Source organism: Drosophila novamexicana, unplaced genomic scaffold, assembly GCF_003285875.2.
Source record: "Drosophila novamexicana strain 15010-1031.04,08,12 unplaced genomic scaffold, DnovRS2.1 tig00001089-arrow-arrow-pilon, whole genome shotgun sequence".
Lineage (NCBI taxonomy): Eukaryota > Metazoa > Arthropoda > Insecta > Diptera > Drosophilidae > Drosophila > Drosophila novamexicana.
The window spans coordinates 685,097-707,029 of record NW_020824841.1 but is presented as its reverse complement, the minus strand read 5'-3'; positions in this window follow the sequence as shown (position 1 = coordinate 707,029).

The window sequence follows — 21,933 nt, the reverse complement described above, 5'->3', positions numbered from 1 at the left end:
ATTATTTCGTCAATATATATTATGAAAAGATAATATAGAGGGAATACTTTAATTTAAGTTTTATATATTAATGGCTTAAGCTGACAGGTGGTTACCTAAAATTAAGTTAAATGAAATTATTCTATATTAATTTTGAATGAAAAAATTCTCTAAGCTTACTTTAAACATAAGAAGGTATATGGTAACATGATAATGATAAGATAATAATTTAAGATTATTTTGCTTTATTTTTATTATACCCTGAACCCATTACAAATGGGTATAAGGGTATGTTGTATTTGTGCAAAATGCAAATGTATGTAACAGGCAGAAGGAAGCTTCTCCGACTCCATAAAGTATATATATTCTTGATCAGCATCAATAGCCGAGTCGATCTAGCCATGTCCGTCTGTCTGTCCGTCCGTCCGTCCGTATGTATGAACGCAAGGATCTCAGAACCTATAAGAGCTAGAGACTTGAAATTTTAGATGTAGGTGCTCCTAGGGCCTGCGCAGATCGAGTTTGTTTCCGATAATCGATAATTTACACCGTTTCCAAGCAATCGATAAAAATCGATATCGATATCCTGTTTTTTGGCAATTTTGGTAAATAATAAGAGCTAGAGTCACCAAACTTGACATATAGCTTCTAAAATAGAATATATATATGCATTTGATGTTGGAAGAAGAGGGTTCAGGGTATCCCCTAGTCGGGAGCTCCCGACTAGAACCCCTTACTTGTTAAATATTTAACAGTCCATTCAAAGCCCTGCTTTAAATACAAACGCCAAGGAGACAAAGAGACACTGAAATCAGAGGGAATCTAATGTGGATGTATTATTTTTTAATTAAGTAAGCCGTAAAGCCAATAACTGTCTTCTGTCTTTTGTTTGCTGTCTGGTCTGGTCATGGATTCTAATGCGATCCGGAGCATGGCATGCGGCGTGCGGCGCGCGGTGAGTGGCGAGTGGCAAGTGGAGCATGCACGTACATCATACTGTCAAACGAATGCTAATGCCCTTCGCGGCTGCTTTTGGGACAAAGAGCAGCCGACAGCCGACAGCCGGCACCCTATCTCCTGCAACGTGCTCTCAACTTTCGACAACACGCACGCAGTTTGCATATTTGCGCATCATTTTGGATCTTACAAAAGGGACTGGCCAGGATGCCGAAGGATGCCCAAGGATGCCTAGGATACCTTGGCTCTGAGGAAATTGCAGTGCGTGTTTAATTTATGGCACCAAATCGGCGCTCAAACTGAAACTGTAATTAGTTGTGATGAGCAGCAGCCACATTTACATCTTCGTCGATTACTCTTCATTCCGCATGCCGCTTGCCTCATGCCACATGTCACACACCACACGCCACATGCCACAGGCCACAACCCCTGTCGCTCATCGCATTGGGCATACGGAAATTTGAGGTGTTCTTGTCAGCGAGCCATTGTCGCGCAATTAACCAAGCAATTAATCAAGATGCAGGCAACTCGCAGCTTTAAGCAAAATACATTTAATTTTATCGTTACTGAAAATATTTTCCGTGCGCTTTGCCAAGCGGAAAAACGCAAGTCAAGTGTCTTATGCTGAATTGGGGGCGGCCTGGGGAGTCTGTGTGTGTGCCTAAAGTGGAGCTGTTTGTAAAGCTTTCATATGTGAATATTAATTAAAAATAATTTTCTTGCCTTTGCCTTTGACGGTTATTTAAAATTTTTGCCTTTGAAAGTTTTTCCTGAAGTGTTTCATAAATCATGCTCTCCCCCCCTAATCCACCCATTGCGGTTCCGTCTCATTTGGCTGTGCCCGAGAATTAATGAAATCACGGATAATTGAAATTGCAAGAAACCACTAGGAATGCTCTTGTCGGTTATGTCCGACTATGAGATATTCTGTATAAATATTGATATTCAAATATGTGAATATTAATAACGCAAGGCAATATCTGTTGAAGAGGTATATTTTTTTAATGTTCAACTACTAGGAGTATATGGATATAAACATCTCGAGATGCTTATGTCCACCAAAAATATACTTATATACTCCAAGTATTTGAAGTGCTGCCTGCTGTCTATTGCTCGAATTCTCACAGCCCATTTTTTGTACCCACTTTCATTGGAGGCAGAATAAAAGGAGCAAATTATTCATAAAAAGTTGATACAGATAGTGACAAATGAAAGAAAATGGGCATAATGAAGTTTATTGCATTGAGTGCAACATGAAAAAGATTTCGTTCTTGCTGTGTCCCCATATCCGCTTATGCTAGAACAATGTCACCTCATTAAGTCTTCAATTCTTATATCCGGCTGTTGCACGCCGCAGGGTCACGTAGCTCTTTGCCAGTAAAATCCATCATATGCCATGCTGTCAGGCCTGTACAAAAGGAAGCTCCTGACAGTTAAAAATCAGAAAAATTGCTGTTGATTCCACTTGAGAGACTTGAAAGTTGGTCAATGGCACAGATGAGCTCAATAACAATACGGATGCAGCCAGAATTTCCGTCAAGAAAAGACTAAAAGATAAAAGAATTCTCGGAAAAGATGTTGCCAATGAATTTGGCATCCTTTATCGACAGTAAGGAATCACAACCAATACCCCATATACACACATATGGTATGCACAGTCAAGTCTAAAAATCAAAGCATAGCAAATCGAGAAGGACGAACCAAATACAAGCCAGAAATCCACGCAAATCTAGTGGAAAATTAAAATTTTGCCAATTTATGCGTGCAACAGAGACAGCAAATGGCAGCCAGACCGTGACAAAGACAGAGAAGAAGATAATGGCTGCATAAAGGACCCACAACTGGGACTGGGAGCACACAGCCAGCAAATTTACGACTTTTGAATGCCTCGCTCTGCCACAAAAGGATTTGTACACAGTTCTTTGATTTGGCGTTAAGAGCCAACTCTGAATTTCGATGCTTTTAGCCAAATGCGGCGACAACAGCAGATGGGACCTTGATGCCGCGTGCTACTGTATCCGCAGTCGCAGTCAACAACCCTTTGTGCTTTTTCCACAGAAGATACCCCAAAAACCATGTAACATTAAATATAAGGCTCTTAATATTTATCTCATTTTACTTATGAGACTTCAGCCCAGCTCATCGATGTTTATGATGGGGCGACAACAAAAGACGGCGGCCAGATGTAATGTGATATATTGTACTCGGGACTGGTTCGGGAAGTGTTTGCGAGCTGCTTTAATGCGAGCTTACAAGAGAAGTAAATTAATACAAATTAAAATGGTACTCAGTATGTGTCTCCCTCTTCAAAAATCGAGAATAATTCAGCTTACTTTTTAATAAGTAAAGTAAATATTATTCCTTTAATATGAATACCAGTTGTCTAGCTATGGACGCAGTTTATATTATTTTGTCAACTTTCGCTGCTATTCCCATTTGGGGCTCCGCCCAATTCCGACATAATTATGGTCTTATAACGTGTTCACCAACCGAAAAACTGGAATAGCCAGCTGGTTGCATGATGCACGTTCCGCTGAGCAGCGCGCATGGGGCACGTGCTCATTCCCAGGCTCAGGCTTTTCGACATCTTTGACAGCCATTAATGCTATTTAATTATGCTTGTTGTGGAACGCTAATGAAATTTTATTCGTTTTGCTGAAAGTTTTCCCGCCACGCAACATTCATAATCGCCAGCGACTTGTCCTTGAAGCAGCCAACTACTCCACCAGAGAGGCCAAGGGGTTCTCAGTTCTTGCTGGCTGCTTTTACTCCAAGCCGGAGCAACAAATATAAATTATAAGCTCGTACATGAGCATGACAAGTTGACTGGTTGTTCTAAACTGTTGCCCATGACAACGGGCACTCAGCCTAAGTTAAGTTGTTTTTAAAGAGAAGCTATGTACAAGACGCTAGTCGTCTAACAGAGCCCTAGTCTGATACACATATATTTATAATACAAACATAAAATGTACCTTTATCTACATTTGCTGTGCGTCGGATTTGTCATTACTAATCGACTTAAACAATATAAAACTATTTTAGTGATTGTGAAACTGTATTAAAAAGTAGATTGGCTAAAAATATAATATTTAAATAACAATATAAATATATGCATAAAATATTACCCACTAGCAAGCATTCCCAGGCACTATATAGGTTTTCTATGGTGTTACGTCGTGCTTGCCCGTGTCACGACACGCACCCAACACTCATATGCACACAAATGCAGATACAGACACAATGTACGGCTACGGGGTTTCGGAGAACAACAACTGCGCTACGCTTTTCCTTATTCACAAACAGAAACTTATTGTTATTTGAATAGCTTCAGTGTTATGAAATTTGCAGGATATTAAACTTGCAGAGTATTATTGTTTACATGTATATGTACCGAGTACTCTTTATATTTTTGAGAATAGTTGGAATTAGGTTGACGCTGGTATTTGGAACCTCAACAAATACATAGAATGAAAATCACTTTACCTACTTGACGACAATTTAGAACTGGATGCAGGGTATTTCTAGTCGGATAGTCTGGATTAGAAAACTCTTATCCCTATCTCCTACAATCTTAAAGTCGACAACTTAATTAAATGGTAGATGAAAAGCCGTTAAACTCTATATACTGGAATCCTCAAAACTGCATATGGACAACTATTGAACCTCTCTAAAAATCGAACACAATATATATCGGCGTTGCCTACCTGTTCCTCCAGAAAGTATAAGAATCGGGAACTCCTTGTGCTTGAAATGTTAAGTGTTTGCGCGCAGATACAAATTTAAGGAATCTACCTGCATACCAAATGTCATTAATAACCAATGTGGGAATATTAGTTGGGGGAGTCGTTATATGTTTGGTTTATATAGATGTACTCTATGTATATATTACTGTGTCATTTTTTTGCAAAACTTGACATGAGTCTGTGTTTACAGGTTTTTATGAGCGCGGTATAAAAAAGTTGAAAGTGGAAGCCTTTAACCAGGCTTTAGTGTCGATTTGTAGCCTACGTAAGTGTGTACAGTATTGTTAATACCTCGAATGCGGCATCGTTGGCCATTTTATGCCAGCCATTGGATCCAACTACATCCGCTCAGATAATAAACGTTTCCTCCATGCTATTCACTAGATGCAGAGGACTCGCAATAAAAACAAGCGGAATTTTACACTTTCTTTTTTTTTTTAGTTCATGTGCCATTTGGCCCCGCTTTACACTTTGACAACCATCCGAGGCAACAAGCCCCCCAGCACGCAGACTGCACTCCTTGGGCTGGCATCACAATTGCGCTTGTTATTATTTTGTTGACATATGAGTAAAAATGCGCCGCAGCTATGCTTGTCATGTCTGGGTAAGCGTGTAATATGAACATGGATGTGGCGTGCTGCAGTGGAGCAACAGCGGGATGTAAATACGCCAGCCACGAGCTGCACTTGGAGAAACTGTCGACGAGAAACCAATCAACACACAACAATGCCAGCTGGCAAGTCAACGGAATCGCGAGTAGCGCCTCCACTCTGCTCAATCCGGGACACGTTTACAAGCTTTAATACAAACAATTCCCGCTCGAAAGTGCGTAAGTAGCAACAATGAGGCGGCTAAAAAGCTGGGCTCTGCCGCACTAGACCGGAACTGGGTTGGGCCAATTTGGGAGAACGCCATTTTCGTGTACTTGCCAAGAACCGAGCCGAAGTTCAGCATGCGCGTGGCCCAACCGTGTTGCCATTAAAAATTTATTTAAAATGTCGAGAGCAGGCATATGCAATTCTGTAAAGTATATATATACATTTTTGTGAAGTTTACTTCTCTGATTGTATATGTGCGTCCAGAGAGTTTTGCAAGAAACGGACGATAAACTCAGTAGCTCGTAGAGAAAACTACATGCATTATTTGCTGGGCTGCAATATGCATTTCAACCGAACCGGCTTGCACCCAGAACTCCGAATGTTTAACTGGCCGAACCCTGGCACGGATTACTTGAAGGAAGAACATCCGAATCTTATCCTTAACATATTTCTATAGTTGACACAATTTCAGAAAGTCATGGTTACATATGTAAAATCATTCTAAATGAACGGACCGATTTGTTGCACAGTGTTATCTGTATCTGGTATGTGCTTTTTCTATATATGTCCACAAGGCTTCTCCAGGTCGAGCACACACAATTTGGGCATTCTTGTTTGTTATAACTCTATTTTTTCCTTCCACTTAGTTGCATGTCTCCTGTTTACCATTTCTGACTCTGAGCATTTGGCAGGCGGTGCATTTCTTGATCAGCTTTGTTGGCCCAATGGCATTTATTTAATATTGGGACAAACAGAACTGAGCTGTGTGTTCTTGGGCAAATGTGCGTATCTGAGAGACTTTGTTGCATGCCACAATGAAGCAACTGCGTATCGATTCGAATTGCAAAACGCAATAAAAGCAGCAGCAACAGCAGCCGTGGACTAACCACATAAACACAAACAGACATATACCCTCATCATCATAGGCCAGTGTACATGGCATGCAGCATGTCAGTTGTGGAATGTGGCATGTGCCCGGGCGACTACTATCAGCCAGCTCTTGCAGAGGGTATTATGCTAATGGAATGTACTAAAATAGCGACTTCTTATTAGCTTATAGAATATGATTATAAATATAGTAAATACAGTATTATTTATATTACTACTATTTCTATATATATATATATATATATATATATATATATTTAACCTTTATATGTACAATCAATATTATTTTAGCTGCTTTTATGTTCCAAATGGCTTTAAGAGTATTTAAGCTTCGGTATACCAATAACAAGTAAATTCGCTTTCGTATATTTAAAATTGGTATTTTTATATTCGACACTTAAATATTTAATATGTTTCCCAATTTCAGCAATTGAAACAGTATTCGCATATGCTTGGAGATATGTGCATATATGTTCATATATGCCGGGTCCTTGAACCCTTCGGCATTTTTTAGGTCTCCTATTGGGAGTCGGCGACCTTACCGCCAGACACAAGTCAGACTTGTAGAAAGGGTCAACAAAACCGCTGGGTGGACCACCAACTACTGTTGAGCAAATGTCTGTGAAAGTTTTGCGAGTGTTTAATTGAAATTTGAAATTGTTTTTGTTAATTTTACTGGAGTTCAAATTTAGAACGTAGCCTGTGTGCATGGGATAAATGAAAGAAACTGTCAATTAACTTAACGGCTCAATATTTATGGGTCTTCAAGCCAATGTGGCATGAGTCCTCAGTGATTGCTCAATTTGAAGCACTTTTACACATTGTTCATAAAATCGATGCCTACTTAAATCTTTAAAAGTATGTCCCACATTTTTGAGCAAGGTAACATGCCAATGACCTCCGCTCAAGATCGAGTCAAAAATATTGCAGCATTTCCCCTGTCGTTGCTATGGGACTCATACGGTATAGAAGTCCAAAAGCTCATATTTTAGATTTAGATATGTATCTTAAATCTTAATCTTATCTTAAATTAGTTGGCGTAGACAGTAAGGCAAATGGACAAGGTCGACATATTGATTCGATAACTGATACACTCTGTAGGCGTATATACAAATTAAATTTCCGACCATTCTAAAATGTTATTATTTGTATATATTTTTCGCAAGAAGATGAATCGAGGCTTCCCTTTCACAACATGTTAACATAAATATGCGCTGCGACATCTACATTTATTCCATGAAATTAACTTCCTTGAAAAGTTCGTTTGAGGAAGTCTGTCTTTTTAACTTAAGAGAGAACTGCCGGATAATAAAGGTTAAGCCACTCAGCATTCCGGTTGACAGAATTTCGGATAAACGAGGTTCAATTTAACAGGTATTTAGAATATATTCAGACCTAAGCAAATTTTAATAGCTTACAACCAAAAGAGGCTCAAGTGCATTTATATGTCTAAGCTTTGGTTAAGTGTAAAAGTGTCTTGGCGAGGTATTTTGTGTTGCTTTTATTGGGAAAGAGCTTAAAACTATAAAAGTGGGCAAGGCTTAGCTGCACATTTATAAAGGTGTACACTTCTTTCTATCGTCTGCAACAGCAGCAGCAAATGATTTCAGAATCTGCAGCTTCTTGACACAAATCGACATATTTGCCGAAGTGGCAAAGCATATTTGTAGTTTAGCACGTGTACACGTGGTCAATGTAAATATGTATGTGAGAGTATGTGACTAAGAGGGGAAACTTCACCTGGCTGATGAAGATTTACGGGTTGAAGCTGTTGAGCTGTTGTTCCGCAGATGTGCAGCCGCATGCAACTGCAACATTGCGAGTATTGGCAAATACGCCGTGAAGGCCCCACCGCACACGCACACATTTATAATAAATATAATTTTACTGCTGGGGCGAATTTCAGTAAGACCTCATGAGCGTGCACCGCAACCGCATCAGCGGTCTGCGAATGTTGTGCATGGAGTGCACTACACTACTTGAAATTTTATATATACACTTCCGAGAATTTGGTACACACACCCAACCTAAAGTTGCCATCCGGGCCAAGCGCTCTAGTGAGTGCTCAACACGAGCAAACACTCATGGGTATACATAAATAAAATGCTTAACATTGCGCAAAAGCTCCAAATGTATCCTTCAGCAAAGGTGCAAAAGTATCTTCTGGTACTTCAATTAAAAGCTAACAAACAACCACGAATCCCCCACAAATTAACGGTCATATTTGCGTTTTTTAAAGTATTCTCCTTAAAAACAAAATTAATATTCGTTAGAAAAACTGTTTGTTCGCCTTTCACAGCATACTATATCTGTATAAATATGTATACATTTATATATACGTATACGCTACTCGTGTTTCGGTGTGCGAATTATATATAAAATACAACATATAATACAAAATAATCACTAAAGGTTTCATATTTTCTGATAATAAATAGAAGAGAAAATGGCAAATGTAAAAATCAAGAACAAAGCAAGTTGGTGCGCTCCTAATGCTAAATATTAGTCTATATAAAGTGAGAAACTTTAGACACAAAAAAAATGGAATACTCTGTCTAGGTGGGTCTCTCAATAAGCCATAGTAAAGCTGAACATGGCATACCTATACTCTGCTTACACATTTTGTTGGTACACAGTATTCAAATTTTAAATTGTCAGCATTAACGCTATTGCTGCCATTGACTCTGACGCTTACGCTGACTTTGACGATAACGACGCTAATTAACTTTGCATTCAGTTTATTCGCGTCATATGCAGATGACTTTGTAGCTGCCTCCAAGATGGGTTCAAAAAAGAATTTCAAAGACCGCGACGGGGCTTGGCTCAAGAGGCAAGCCTGGCCCAATGAGCTAGTCAATGTCCCCGCTAGCCAGTGGCTGGGGCCTGGGAAATGCGGGCTGGCGCCGCGGCGTGTCCCGCCTGACAAAGGCGCCGCAAAGTGGCGCGTGCCTTGTCGCTGCTTGGGTGCTTGGACTACGGCCATGGCTAAGGGTCCTCAGAAGCCACATAAGCTGATTACAGATTTAATTACATGTGTTCCATTATGCCGCCAGCACCAGACGCGTTCAGTTGGCCACGCGCTCGAGCACACACTCACGACTGGGCTTCAGACTCAATCCGCAGTCCATGGCGAATGCAACATAGCTGCTGCATGCGTCAGCCACTGGTTCGCTGGAGGGGGCTCTTTTGCAACACGATTGCGCATCCGTCCGCGCTGGGCATTAAATGGTTAATGTTCTTGGCAGACAGTCGTTCATACCCAAGCTCCAACCACGGATACGCATCGACAAGCCGGTAAGTTTTTAAATGCAAAATTGTACAGAGTAAGACAGCTAAATGGGTTATCCTATTTCTGTTTATACCCTGAACTTATTGAAAATGGGTAAAAAAAACTGCAAATGTATGTAACAGGCAGAAGGAAGCATCTTCAACCCCATAAAATATATATATTCTTGATCAGCATCAATAGCCGAGTCGATCTAGCCATGTCCGTCTGTCTGTCCGTCCGTATGTATGAACGCAAGAATCTCAGAATCTCAAGAATATCCCCTAGTCGGGAGCTCCGACTAGAACCTCTTACTTGTTTTATTGTGTACTCAAAACAATTGAGAGTTTGTCTTTCCATGAGCAAACGATAAAGCAAACTTACTTGACTTTTGAATACTGATTTGAATACAGTTATTATTATAATAATATTTATATTTATAAGTATACTTTGAAATATTTAAAATATGATATTTCCCAGTGATGGTTCCCTTTTATTTTATTTTCTTATTTTTTTTTTATTATTTTTCTTATAATTCTTATGATCTTAAAGGTTTTCCATTTTGTGATCTCTCTGCTGGTACTACGGCATTGCAAAGAGAGAGAGAGAGAGAGAGAGAGAGAGAGAGAGAGAGGGGCAATAAGCAAGACCTTGCACAATCTGTATGAAGGGGCCTGGGCTAGTTACTTTGTACATGAGGTCAGTTGCTGTTAATGTGATTAGCGTTCGAATTAAAATGCTTTGGTGCTTAGCGAGTGCCATGTGTAAGAATGGGCTTGCCACTAATGCCCCAAACGGCTGCCAACAATACCAGCAACAACAACAACATCATTTTAAAGTAATGGTCCTGGTAAAGGTTGACAGAGATAGAAGGAGAAGTGAGTAATGGTCCGAGACGGGGGATGAGACCGGCTTGGATGGGACCTGGGACCGATTCCAGTTCAGTAATTGAAACGGGCAAACGGAATGTGGCTCGATGGGTGTCTCAGTCTGCGCCACGCTGGGTCGCAGGGTCAGCGGCTTATTGGTTAAGTTCTTGGCGTACAACGTGTCGGCGGGCTGGGCTGTCTGCTGTGAGGGCAGCCAAAGGTGTTGGTCGGTAATTAATTTGCCGGGCAGACCGATGCACAAAAGTCAAATGCCCATTAATTAAAAATGGATTTAGCGTGACCTAAGCTGTCATATCGTACATCAACAGTGTTCAATGACCTCCTATGTGTGTGTGTGTGTGTGTGTGATTTTGTCTGACAGCCTTGCTACAATATAATTTACGGAAAATCGCAGTATGCACATCTTTATCCATCAGCTGTAGCTGGTCATGCCATGCAAATGCATTTTCCCATTTTCCATTTCCAGGGCTGACAAGTGATTAAAATTCCAACTTTGCGCCCATTAACAATAATTTGCATTTTTTCCACTTAATTGAGTCTTGACCGTTGTCAATGAACTGTGAACAGTGATTCTCTAAGATAAAATCGGCGTACTTTAACTTTTGAAAGAATTAATACGCGAAAAAATAAAAAAGTAAATGTATGAGTATAACGATAATGTAAATACCATTACGGTGTATATAAAGTTGTTCACTTAATTCAACACAACTTATATTAAAGCTATACCAAAATTTCTTGTTTTCCTGATCAAGAATAAAGTTATATGACATATATTTATTATATACCAAATGGCGTTGATAATGACTTCTTTAATGCGTTGCACATATACCCTTTCAAAAAATTACAGGCATTGACGCACTTTCAAGGATCCGCAAAAAACTTCTACAATGGCCTGGAAAATCGTAAAAAGGCTGCCAGTAAGCAAAAGGGCCAGAGTGAGCCACAAGGCGCAAAGGCAGACAAATGAGCTAAATGAGCATCAGCGCTGGCGACACATGGCTACATAGCAGACCCAGGCAGGCCATTTCCATAGCTCTGCCACACAATAACCCAAACCCAAACCCAAGCCCAACCCCAAGCCCAAGCCAAACCAACCCCACCTAGCCCCAGTCCGAATTCCATGCCAAGCCCATGAACGACTCCGACTTCGTCTGCGAATGCTGTTTGGGCGCCATGCAAAATTATCATAAAATGGCGTCTTAAAATATTTAAGTTTATTTTTGTTGCTTCTTGCCGTTGCATATCCCTTGTTATTGTTGCTTCTGTTGTTGCTGCTGGTTTTTTGCTGCGCTGTTTAAACATTGATAAGCCGCTGCCATCTGCAAATGGCTGCGGAAAGCAGGCGCTCTCCTCAAGTGGCCCTTAGGGTATGCTGCTGGACACTGTTTTATTTCACATTTTATGTACGTAAGTTGAGACATTAATTTCACAAACGAGTGTGTACCTCAAATACTTTGCCTCACTCGCCAAACAGACGGTATAACATTTAGTTCCCCACCAAACATTTCCGTTTGCAACAAAGTTAAGCATGCTATATATTATATTCATAAGCGCTGTTATTGACATATTTATTTAGAAGATTCGAACTAAGGTCGCGTTTTAGGGTTCGGTTCGTGAACCTGGTTTTTCAGATTCAGCCCAGTTTTTGGTTAGAAAGTATGAAAATTATTGCTTAGCTAAGACAATTTAAATATTTAATTTATAGCTAGATCTATTTATTTTAACTAAAATTTAAAAAAAAAATCCCCGTTTGGTTCGAGCTTAGAAGCAGCTTGTTTCTTGGTATTGGGAATATCCAGCCTAAGTCGGCTTTGCTTAAAACCGGCTTGAAGCCTTATTAATTTATGCTTTAGCTTAAGCTCAAATTGATATTATAAATATATACATTGGAATAGCAAGAAGAACGTTGTGTGGTGAATTAAATATCGTGCAAGTGATATAGAGTATTTAATATTCGTCAGACCACCTATAATTGTACATTTTCTTATTTACTTTTGGTTTCTTGTTTTTGTTGGTCTCTCAATTTTTCTCGATGTCTTTGTTATTTGCAGAGACAATGCGATTTGTGAGTGAGGACGCTTGCGTTAGTGAGGGGGCGCTGCGAGCTGGAATCGCTAAACTGACAACATTATTTTTAGCTGAGAAGCGAAAGTTGTAAGTCGCTCAGCAAACAAAATCCACGCAGCTGACGTTAGACGGAAGTGACTTGGAAATTATGTTGCACAGGTGAAATATTGTATGTAAGCGTATGTATACACACGAGCTTACATACCTTGGCACCATCATCAAGAATAACTCAAACAACAACTTCAAGCAACTGCAGCAAGTAAAAAAGCAAAAAGCAGCAACAATACACGGAAATTGAAATGCACTTTGCAAAGTTGGTAGCCTGTGCGGCCTGGGTAAACATTTTGGGAAATCACATGGCAAACGCGTTGGCAGTGCATTGCACTAATCACATCAGCAAGCGCAGCTCAAAACGATTTACAACCAACTCCCGATCATCCTCGCCGCCCTGCCACTCTCTGCTTGCTTGGCAATCCAATTTCCTAAGCACTGCTTACTCAGTCAACAATCAGAACTTTACTATGGAGCCCGAAGGAATTGTCCCACCTCCCAGTTGAAGCCCAGCATCAGGTGTGGAAGCAATAATTATGAGTGCAGGGTCATAGAATCATGACAGACGCATACTCGACGTTAAGCCTAGTATTAAGGCTGAGATAAAATGCAACAACCGCCAAGCTTAAACCCAGGATTTATGAAATTTTCAATTTATGAATCTTTCATACATAAATACACGGGCATGTGTAGTAGTTAAATTCAATATATCTTGTTTAATTAGTTACTCAGTTACAAAACAGATTTAGTTTAAAAAAGTTAGTTTAATTAGTTACAGAGTCACAAAATGTCGTTGATGTTCACTCTATACTCTATATAAAATTGCAAAATTCAAATAAAATAAAACTAAGTCTTAGTACAAGTATATTAAATTAGAACTAGTATTTGTCTATCTAGTTCCACAATACATATGTGGAAATGGACTTAATGAATACACTAATAGGGTTAAGAATGGTATTTTGCTGTCTCGTAGGGTATTTTATCTTGTGTACTCCTTTGTTGGTTTTGTTATTTGATCTGTGATAGAGCTTGGCGATGCCCAGGTAGTGTAATTTAGCTTGAAATGTGGTTATGTCTGTTTGACATGGCCAATTTGAAATATGCGAATAAAATCGCGCTCATTCCCAAAAGGCACTAGACATCGCAATTGTATTCCCAGCGGAGCATTGTGTGTACCTCCGCGTGACAACCATTGTGTGCTCTGCCCTCTATGTGTGCCGGAATAACTTTGCGCTGGTAATTAAATCCGTATGAGTATGGAGCTTGCCAGGCGCTCCACAATGCGTTGGAGAGTCTGTGGGCAGAGAGTCTGTGTGTGAATGGAGCTTCAAGTGCGGGCAGGTTGGCTAAGAAAGGGGACAGCGGCTGGCTGCAGTTGACACGTGCTCGGCTTCAATTTGCGGCACGTGTTGCCAATGCCTATTCGCATTTCGATGCCTCTGGGCAATCAATGCGACGCACTACGATTGCTGTTAGTCTTCAGGTCTGGGAATTTCAGTCACTTTTGCTCACCTGATTTCGTGTTGAGCTGTAAATGATGTCATGACAATCAATCAAAATTAAAATCAAGCCACAATTCGGTGGCATTCGTAAATGCCTCTTGTTTATTTGCCGGATTTTGCTGCCGACCCTACCTAATGGGGTATACAAATTATTATTCTGTGCATATGGGACAAGCCAATAAAAATAAAACTCCCCAATCACTTTCCGCCACACAACATAGAATAATCAACGAGCGTTTAAGATTCACAAAGATTAAAGTTAAGCGAGCTGTAACTAAATAATTTTCCAATATAAAACGTAAGAGGCTCTAGTCGGAAGTTTCCGACTAGGGGAACCCTTCAACTCAGCTCGCGCTACGAGCTTATTTGCTTTAACAGTTATATAAACAAGTAAGAGGTTCTAGTCGGGAGCTCCCGACTTAGGAATACCCTGAACCCTCTTATTTCAACACCAAATGCAGTTCGCGCAACGCGCTCGATTGAAAGAAATAAAGATCAATTAAAAAACCAAGTGAGAGGTTCTAGTCGGGAGCTCCCGACTAGGGGATACCCTGAACCGTCTTCTTCCAGCATCAAATGTATATATATATTCTATTTTAGAAGCTATATGTCAAGTTTGGTGACTCTAGCTCTTATTATTTACCGAAATTGCCCAAAAAACAGGATATCGATATCGATTGCTTGGAAACGAAGTAAGTTACCGATTATAGAAAACAAACTCGATCTGCGCGGGAACTAGGAGCATCTACATTTAATATTTCCAGTCTCTAGCTCTTATAGGTTCTGAGATCCTTGCGTTCATACAGACAGACGGACATGGCTCGACTTGGCTATTGATGCTGATCAAGAATATATATACTGTATGGGGTCGGAGATGCTTCCTTCTGCCTGTTACATACATTTTTTTACCCTTTTTCAATGGGTTCAGGGTATAAAAAAAGAAAGCTTACCCAGTGGGACTCGAACCCGAACCAAGCGCACTACTTTTCACCGCGTCTACTCGAAAGCCATACCAAGAATTCATTTTCGCTGAGAAAAAAACGAAACGAACGACTATGAAATTTTCAGCAGTAGATATTATTATGCTACAGAATATTCGTATGTTCTTAAAAAGAGAATTGCATTAAAATTTTGATTTTAATATTTTGAATGCAAATCGATAGCATTGATCGTTACGAGATCCAAAATGTATATTATTTTATAATTAGACTTTATTTGGACAATGTACTCCAAATATCTTAGAAATTCGATTTGATATTACAAACATATAGTTTTTTTGTTAAAACCTTTTATTTAATGAATTGATTGGCTGCAAATTAAAGTAGATCCCCACGTACAAATTCAAAACAGTATAACATTATAAAATCAGACGTTATTTACCGAAGGTATTCAAACAAATTGTGAAATATTTGATATCATTCCAAGATTATTTTAAACGAGATAGTCGCACCAAAATCAACTGTGAAGTTTAAATCTCTCGACGGAGCTATGTCGCTTTCAAGCCACATAATTTCGCCAACGTTTAAAAGCGACATTATGAGATTATGTCGATTTAAAGCTACGTAGGTCCGCGTTTCGTTTGTAAAGTAAGTAAGAGTAGCACCCGCTAGTAAGAGTAATTCGAATTGGTACTAGGAGTAGGTATAATTTGCTCTAGTTCGCCCTATTTGGTTGCTGCCATCACTTTAAATTTGTATGAATCTAATTATACGCATAGCATTTGATGGAAACTTCTTTAATGCTCAAACCTCAGAAAGTGCTTGAGCTGCAAGTGCTTGTTGGTAGTTTGAGCAATCGTCTAATATCCTGTGATATGTTGATTGAACTTAAATGAATATTGATTGAGAGTTACATATAAAAATTTTGCCTCTAAGCAGTAATGTTCATCATCCAATTTCTAACATATCTACGCAAATTGATTTTTTTAGTTTGATTTTAAATAAGTGCGATCTGGAATCAATGAAGATTTGTGCGCTTGGTTAGCATGGCAGCCACTGTTTTGATTGATTCAATAGCCATGCTAACTTCGCGTCTGCGTTTTTTGATGAGCTTTCATATATCAGATGACACTTAAGTGTGACTTTGCTCTGCGATCTGGCCAGATGATTAGATTTTACACGCTTCCCATACTTGGCTGGGGCCGTAACCTTTTGCCATATAAATTGCAGGATTTTTTTCAATTTGCTCGTGGAGACAATGGGAGGCGGTGCGAGGTGAACCCAACCTGGGTTTATGGCAACCAATCTGAGCAGCGCATACGTAATTTGCCATTGCAGCACTGCGGGGGGCTACTTGTTTGATTTATTTGGACAAGATGTCGCACACGTAGTAATTTTTCTCGAAAATATGGACAAAAAATGCAAATGGTCACCACCGCAACATAAACATTTTACCGCACATCGGCCAACGGGGCGTATGCATAACGTCAATTTAAAGAGCCTACAGCAAGCCAAATCAAACAAGTCGGCATACTCAAATTTAGATCACCCAACTGGAAGATGACCTGTAACCGGTCTATAACTTGCTTATATACGCGTACATCTATATTTCCTGGGTCGCGATTGATTCACCCAAATGGAAGACCGAGCGAAAGTAAAGACATGCCTGGCGACAATCAAGGAATCATAATTACATACATTTTTTATTCAGTTGGAATCAAACCCTATCGCTGTATACCCATTTAAATGATTACAGGGTATACACATACAGCATGCGCATTAGAGTGTGAGTGGGTGTGTGGCTGTGCGAGCTTCCATGTGTGGAGGTGAGCTCGTGTTTGCTCTGACCAAAAAACGTGCGACGCCTGTCAAATGCGCATCGGAGACAGCATTGGGGCATGCCCCCGACATGGCCTAATGTGGAAATGGACGGAACCGAAGCACGGGTCAAGGAGTACATGGGCGTGTGCGTTGGCGAAGCCCCAATGGGCTTTGATTGAGAGCGTGCACAAATATTAAATATGTCTGCACAAAAAGAACAGAAAATCGACAACAAGCGCAAAACAAATACGCAACAGCGGAATCGGCATTTTATCAAAAATATTTCAAAAGCGACCCAAAAGCAAAATTAGTAACGAGACGAAGAACGTATTAAAAATGATATTAAATACAGTTTGTATGGAAAATTAAAATGGGAAGAGAAAAAAACTTGTTTCAATTAAAATTCGAATAGCTTTTGCGACACTTACAAAACATTTAATGGGAATTGGACTCTAAGAAGACTCAACAAATTTCATTTACACAATTTAAGTATTTCAATTTTAATTCAAACCAAAAGCAAAATTCATTAATGGTATAAAAGAATGTACATGGGAAATTTAAAAGTCAAAAGTTTGGTTATTTATGGCCGTGTTGTCGCTTCAGAAATGTGCCAATTCTCTGTCCCTCTCTATTTGTGCGTGTCTTTTCATATTATAGACTTTTATATCATAAAAGTACGAGACATTAAATAAAAGAAAAACAAATAACATTGTTATAATTAATATTTAAACAATAAAAGACCAGAGTGTATCGATCCTTTCGATTTCTGGCAAATAGACGCGAACTATCCATTATTCAAATAAAGACAGAATGACAGACGGGCATGCCTGTAAGCTGATCAAGAATATAATTAAGAGTATTTTAAATACAATTAATGTGTAAAAAAATGAAATTGAATGAAATTTTAGATACTTCCAAGAACAACTAACATTTTCAATGCATTTAACATATTAAGCATATCTCTGGTACACCCGAAACTCCAAGTCAACAGCCAACAGACAACAGACTTCTGGCTGGCACTTAATGAACTTAACTAAGTGGGCGGTCAGTAAAATAAGGGAGCGACGAGGATTTTCTGATTTTTGCCTTTGTTTTAAGCTTTCTGCATGGATTCTCGATTCTCTGTTTTTATACCCTGAACCCATTAAAAATGGGTATAAGGGTATATTGTATTTGTGCGAAAGCCAAATGTATGCATCTCCGACCCCATAAAGTATATATATTTTTGATCAGCATCAATAGCCGAGTCGATCTAGCCATGTCCGTCTGTCTGTCCATCCGTCCGTCCGTCCCTCCGTCCGTCCGTATGTATGAACGCAAGGATCTCAGAACCTATAAGAGCTAGATCGAGCGCAGATCGAGTTTGTTTCCGATAATCGATAACTTACTCCGTTTCCAAGCAATCGATAAAATCGATATCGATATCCTGTTTTTTGGGCAATTTTGGTAAATAATAAGAGCTAGAGTCACCAAACTTGACATATAGCTGCAAAAATAGAATATATATATGCATTTGATGTTGGAAGAAGAGGGTTCAGGGTATCTCCTAGTCGGGAGCTCCCGACTAGAACCTCTTACTTGTTTTTTATTGTTGTTGAGTTGTTTCGATTTATGTATTTAGCGCATTTGCCTCCAAGCAAAACATAATGGGGAGCAAATTTACCACTGCACTTTGCAGCATAATTTGAGCTTAAGCAAGCAAAAGGAACAACAGCAGCAACAACAATAATAATAAAAGGTCATAAAATGTTGCCAGGAGCTGCAAACAAAGAAAAGAAGTGCCACAAACAAAATCACAGTGCAAACTCAAATAAAAGTTTTTCGGAAGGGCCCACTAAGAAATTTGCAGTGAAACCCAAAAAGAATTTTGCTTTCACGTCAATAAACTAAGGCCAAGCCAAAAGCCCTGAACCCAGACGGCGGCTCCAAAGGTGATTCAAAGCACCAACGTGCTGCGTCGAGACTGCGCTCTATAAATACAAGCTGTACGAAAAGTACATGGAGCAGATGCCATGACTGCGGGCTCCTCTCGGTCAACATCGAGCCGACCTAAAAGCTGTATGCTTGCATGCCTGGCATCTGCTCACCTGTTGTACAAAATGAATGCCTAATGACTTTATGGCCCAGCGCAGGCAACACCATTATGATAGCAATGCGAGCTGCATAGTTCTTAAGTGGCCGGAATCCTCAAATTCTTGGCGCTTGCCACCGAACATTAACAACTTTCAATTTTCCAACCTAAGAACTCTTACTTTCCCCACGCCCTCTTCTCAACTGCGTGCGTAATTTTATATCCATTTGCGGAACTCAAGGCTCGTGGGCTCTTTGGCCTCTCAGCAAAATGAAGCATTTGCGATTATGTTTATAATCTGACTGTAAACAGGTGCTGTTGTGGGATTTGCTGCGTGTGTATTTGTGTGCGTGTGGGTGTGTTGATGGAGCAGCTTTAGTGCAGTCATAGCCGGTTGCGAAATTAAAGTTCGTCTTACTGCCAATTTATAGCCAAAATAAAGCTGTGTATGGTAGGCCTGAAGCGCTATGGTTAGTGCAGCGCCTCTTTAGCTTCGATAGTCGATAGTCCCGAGTCGATACTTTCTGCAACGCGATATGTTGTCACCTGAGCTCCAATTGTCAGCTTCTCCAGAAGCCAATATAAGTTAAACTTTAATTTTAAGTCAGCGGGCTATTAACTACATCATAACTTCAGCTCGTACTCATCGATTGCTCAACTTTTATGGCGAGATTTGCTTTATGATTTTACAACCTTTCAACTCAGCCATTTATTTTGCTAAATGAAAAAAAAATTAAATGCAAAAGAAAGAAAGACTTAAAGCTATATTGGATAGATGCCAATTTTGGTAAGAACTCAAATGTAGCCCGCAACTTCTATATGAAATCATTTTGCGCTTGCAATATTCAATCAGATATAACAAATTAGATTATTTCATAAATATATATCACAAGTCTTGGTTTAAAACAAAAACTAGGTTCAGGCAAGACCGTGCTCACGAGCCGAACCTAAAGGCAGGTAACTGCTGGGAGCCATAAAACTATTTTTTCATCATCGGCCCATCTTGATGATCTCTTATTTATATATTTTTAACTCTGATTACAGCGTGTCTTAAGGTCTAATATTCTGGTTTACAGTTAGCCTTATTCCCAATTAATTATGCTATTCATCTACCTAAAATTTCCCCCATTTCTAGAAATGAATTAATTTTTTTTTGTTTTCAATTTATTTCATAGCTCTACGAAATGTATGTTTATCGTTTGATCTCCATTGGCTGATGATGCCATTTAATGATGTGAAATTAAATTAACGCTGACTTTATTTGCATTAGCATTAAATAAGGGCCATTCCCAAGGCTATGCTCGACACTTGGATACCCTCGAGAAAATATTCAAGCTGAATTCTATTCTATTAATTATGCCATATTTGGCATATGAAAAGCTGGCAAAGCTTAAACTGTTGCTACAAATGAGCAAAACATGTTCCAAGAGATTGCTCTGCATTTAGGTGGTCCAAATATATATTATTCTTTCCGCGCATATTTTCTTTAATCCACATCGAGTGTTCTATTGATGGAAATTGAGCCACTGGGCAAAACAATAACAATAATGGCAAGAAATGGCCCCAGCAGCGGTAAGAAAGCAACAAATGCAAATACAATAGTTAAAATTAATTAAAACACAAAGTAAATAAACAAATGAAGTTCGCGTTGGCCGGACAACCAAGTGGGCTAACTTGGCAAAGCTATGAGCTAGAATTTGGCCGGATTCGGCCAAGTTTAATTAATGCAACGGCATTATTTATGTGCCCGGACAAGCTTTGCCTTTTTAGGCCCTTCCAAAAGTTTAATTGAATTAGTCACTTTTCCGAAATGATGGCAAAAGAAAGAAAGATGTAACAGAACAGCCCAGAACAGCACCGAAAAAAAAAAAAAACAATAAACAGAAACTTTTGCCTAAATGTCCAAAATAACTTGAGTGACTCTTCGAAAAACAAAAAGGACAGCAAATATTCTGGCTGGATGAAGATGATGTGCAAAATGTTCAGCCTCATATTTGTGGTTTAAAGTTGCCACTTGATTTATGAACCCAAAAAAAATTATATAAAAAAGACCATGAAGCAGACGGCAGAGGGAAGAGGAAAGAGGAAAGAGGCGGACAGCCGCCGAAAAGGTGTCAGCGGGCAAACAAAGCAAAACGGCGGTTAAATAATGAGCAAAAGGTGTAAACAAGTGGAAGCCGTCTCCGGTACGCTAATTAACTTGACAAATGTGCTGTCCTTTTCTCCGTCAGCCAGTGATTATAATAATGTTGTTGCGCGACAAGCTCTCCGAAGGAGGACACTGCGCCGACTCCGACATCGACGTCGACATCGACGTCGGAACACGCTCCAATGCGGCAATGCATGCAAATTTTGTCAGCTCACTTAGTTATGTAAATTCCGGCTGATTGTCAAACATGGCGGCAATTAATCATTTCATTAATTTCGAAAATATCTCTACCAGCAGCCAGAACTACAGAACCAAATCGATTCAATTAGAGTTCTTGAAGCAAGTCTGTGTGAGTTCCTGGTTACCTGATCGATGTTCGGTGCAGGGTATCTGCTCGTTGCACTCCGGCATGTTATCTTATATTTGTTAATATTTTTTGAATGAATAAAAACCTGATCCGTGTAAGAACCTAATTACTTTATTTTTAAGCTCCATCCTTTGGTAAGCTCTGAAATCTACCCGAAACGCGGACTTATAGGTTTGCTTAAAGTTAACAAAAATGGGAAAAAGCTTGGCTTACTTATGCTGCATATTTCTGAATTATATTTTAAACAGGTTTATCGATCATTTAGCATATTTTAATATCTTAAGATATTAATTTTCGATAGTTCTTAGCCTGTCTCCTACAAATTCCAAAGCCAATGCCTAGAGCATGCGAACTTCTCAATCTTTGGCTGATAATACCATCGCATTACTTAGATCGATTTTAATAAGCATAGCAAATATTTGTTTTA